Below are 4,124 nucleotides of genomic sequence, written 5' to 3' on the forward strand. Positions count from 1 at the left end.
CATTCACACCAATGAAACACAGACTCCAGGGGCTGGTTTCACAAAGAGTTACAACCATTGTAAATTTGCCATTTTGGAAACTGCCCCGGTAAACTTGATTGTGATTGGCTGCTGAGTCCTGTTACCATGGTAGTTACAACTCTTTATGGAATGGGCCCCTGATTCACAGAAGCTATTCTGTTATTTTCATTGCTGTATCATCGGTAGATTGTGAGTAAGTGTTGTTGATGTGATTGTCCCATTGCATATTGGGCATTTTGCCGAGACGTGGGGTATTGCATTAAGGGGGAAGTTCACCCTGAAAAAAAGTTTGTTGTAAAAATAGCAGAAAAAATAATAGAAAATATTGGTGAAGGTTTGAGGAAAATCTATTAAAGATTAGGGAAGTTATTAAAATGTTAAGTTTTGGATTTGTGATGTCATAAACGAGCATTTGCCCTGTATGTTATTCAATATAAAAGGCATAAATTTCAATTTTTTTATGGTTTGTGATGACTTTTTTTGGTTTTCTTTTTAGGAACGGGGGTAAATGGATATGTCTATTGATTTATGAATGTTCAGTAAAACCATTTTCAATTTTCTGAGAAAATGACTTTTCATTGATTTCTTACTATTCGATATGTAGAAAAGCTCGCATAAGGCGTCACAAATCAAATAATTAAAATTCTATCAACTTTTTTATTTGCTGGATTTTTCTCAAACCTTCGGCAATATCTTATTATTTTTTCTGCTATTTTTACAATAAAATTTTTGTCAGGGTGAACTTCCCCTTTAACTGAATTGCAATCACTTGCATATTAAATTGTCGATATGCCGTTGATTGATAACTTTTAATTATAGCATATGAATTGTTACTGCCCGTAAAGAAGCAGAGCGGTAATTGCTTAGTTTTAAATCACTTCCAAGATTCAAGATTGATTTTTGATCCTTCATTTGACAAGCAATTAAATGGAAATTCCCTTACATATTTGGCATTATAACAATGACAAAATCCAAATTGCTGATATGCTAATTTTGCTATAGCTGATGCAAATCAAAGTGGAAAGTTTTTGCAATGAAAACCACCTTCATAGTTTAAGTGAAAAAATGTGGTTTCTCATACTATTGAAAATAAATCCAATATTTGGCTGGTCACTATTCACAGCTGACCTTGGCCCCAGTCTTACAAAGAGTTACGATTGATCCAATCAACCACAACTATGGAAAGCCAGCAATGTCAATATCTCAAATACATGTGTTCAAAATATTTTCTAGATATAATGTATATTCATACATTCACAGTTTCCTTGAAAACTTGGTGTGCTCCTTTTTGTTTACAAAGGACATTGTACCACCTTCATGAAGAAAAAAATTATGATGTTTATGGATTTCCATATACTTGAGGTTGATTGGATCAGTCGTAACTCTTTGTAAGATGGAGCCCTGGATTAAGTTAAATCTTATTCTGAAGTCGGGTTTAAATTAAAAACTCAGGTTTAAAGTTGTGGTTTAAGTATGGATAGACAATTGTTACATAAATCACTAATGTTAGAGATCATATTTCTGCTCATTTTGCTCTCAAATCATTCATAATTGTCTAAGAATTATAAATAGATGATTGTCTTCACCATCAATGAATCAGGAAAGAGCACAGTAAACAAAAGAAACATACAACTTAATAACAATTTTGACACTTTTGGCTTCCCATAATTTTTGCACAGAGTTAGACCACGGTCTAAGTTAAACCTGTCTTCAGAATACGGGCCAATGACACGGATATAATAAGCAGTGGAAAAAAACATGGGGCTCGGGGTGATTTCGCCCCTGAAATGTTCAAAAGAGTCCTGAAAATTATACAAAAGGAGCCATGGAAAATCCCCATTAGTTGCAGTGTTAACCCTAAAAAGACTGGGGGGGGGGCTGATTCAGCCCCCCCCTCGACATTTTTCGCGATAAATCCGCCACGCGAAAATTTTTGACCGCGTCGCTCGCTGACTTTTTACCTTCAAGTCTCTTGCAACTTTTGAGACCAAAATTGTGACCCCCGGGTACGCGGTTCCGAAATCACGCAACATTTCGTAAGTGCATGCAGACCCAAAATTACTCAAAAACGTGAATTTGTGTACAAATCCAATGCAAATAGTGTTTTGAACCAAAATTCATAAATGTATCATTATTTTTCCTTTTACTGCTTAAAATCAATTAATTTTATCTATTTTATGGTCGAAATAAAGTCCCCGACAATTTCCATTGAAAAAAAAAAAAAAAAAAAAAGTCGAAAAACAAAGAAATACATAAGAAATTTAGAAAACAATAGAATACATAAGAAAATAAATGTGATGTTGAAATTTTTTTAAAATAAATTTGATCAGATGCCTATCTAGAGTATGTGAAACAAAAATTAGCATTTCAGGGGCATTATTTTATTAATTAGAGCAAACTTATGATTTTACGCATAAATTAGCATAATTAATGAGACATGAGATTTTTTGCAGAATTTGATGGTATAGTTTTGTAGATAATGCCATGGGTAACACGTGTGCCAATTTTCGTCGCGATCGCGCGATCGACGGCCGAGATCATAGGGGGGGGGGCTGAATCAGCCCCCCCCCAGTCTTCTTAGGCATCGAAATAGCCCAGTCTATTTAGGGTTAAAGGGGAATCCACCCTTGGTCATAAAATGTTGTGTTGAAAAGGAGAAAAATGAATAAAACAGAATGGTGAAAGTTTGAAAGAAATCTTACAAGCAATAAGAAAGTTATGGTTGCTTTAAAATTGAGATCCCTAATACCCCTTTCATAAACCCAATAAAACCAAATTATGCGGCTAATAGCAGCATAATTTGGTCGTAAAATCAGAGGAAGACAAGAGTTATCCGCATTATTCTGATGCTGCTATTATCCGCATAATAGCGGCATCGGGACAAGAGTTTGAGTTTATGAACGTATTTCCAAATAATGCGGATAATTGCCATGGTGCGGTCACAAGGTCACCCTTTTCCAACACAACCGCATCGGAGGGGGCGTGTCCAGTTGTCATGACGATTATCCGCCTTTTTCAGGACGGGTGCTCGTAAAAATAATGCGGATAATTTTCGGAGTTTGTGAACGCAATTTTTATTGAATTATCCGCATTACTCTTAGGTGGCTAATTGGAGGATAGGTTTAATTGGGTTTATGAAAGGGGTATTAGACTGTAGATATCAAATCGGCAACAGGGTAAGTAAATTATGACAAGGGGCAAGGACAACTTTTATGTAGCCCATGTACTTAAAGGTCAAGTCCACCTCAGAAAAATGTTGATTTGAATCAATAGAGAAAAATCAGATAAGCACAATGCTAAAAATTTCATCAAAATCGGATGTAAAATAAGAAAGTTATGACATTTCAAAGTTTCGCTTATTTTTAACAAAATAGTTATATGAACGAGCCAGTTACATCCAAATTAGAGAGTCGATGATGTCACTCACTCACTATTTCTTTTGTTTTTTATTGTTTGAATAATACAATATTTCAATTTTTACGAATATGACGATTAGGACCTCATTGCCTGAACCACAAAATGTTAAAATAATGGAATTCTACGTGTTCAGGGAGGAATGAAACTTCATTTCACATGACAATGACGAGAAAATCAAAATATATCATATTTTATATAATAAAATACAAAAGAAATAGTGAGTGAGTGATGTCATCGGTTCCCTCATTTGCATACCGACCGGGATGCGCATATAACTGTTTTGTGAAATGAAGCGAAACTTTAAAATGTCATAACTTTCTTATTTTACATCCGATTTTGATGAAATTTTCAGTGTTATGCTCGTTGAATTTTTCTCTTTTTATTCAAATCAAGTTTTTGTTGGGGTGGACTTGTCCTTTAATTATTAGGGATTTGTGGTTTTCTCCAAAGTACCCATTCCCTTGGGATAGTTACCTGAATATAACCCAGATAGTATATTGTTTTATATCCTCATGAAAGAATAATATGATTTTGAAGTAAAACTTGCGGCCTATATGAAGTCTCCATGGCTATAGTGATTACAAATATTTACAACTTTTAAAAATTCTTAACTTTCTTATTGTTTGTCTGATATTGTTCAAATTTTCACCTATCAACTTTTCCTTTTCCTCTAAAAACAAGTTTTT

The sequence above is a fragment of the Lytechinus pictus genome, chromosome 12 (genome assembly GCF_037042905.1).
Source record: "Lytechinus pictus isolate F3 Inbred chromosome 12, Lp3.0, whole genome shotgun sequence".
Lineage (NCBI taxonomy): Eukaryota > Metazoa > Echinodermata > Echinoidea > Temnopleuroida > Toxopneustidae > Lytechinus > Lytechinus pictus.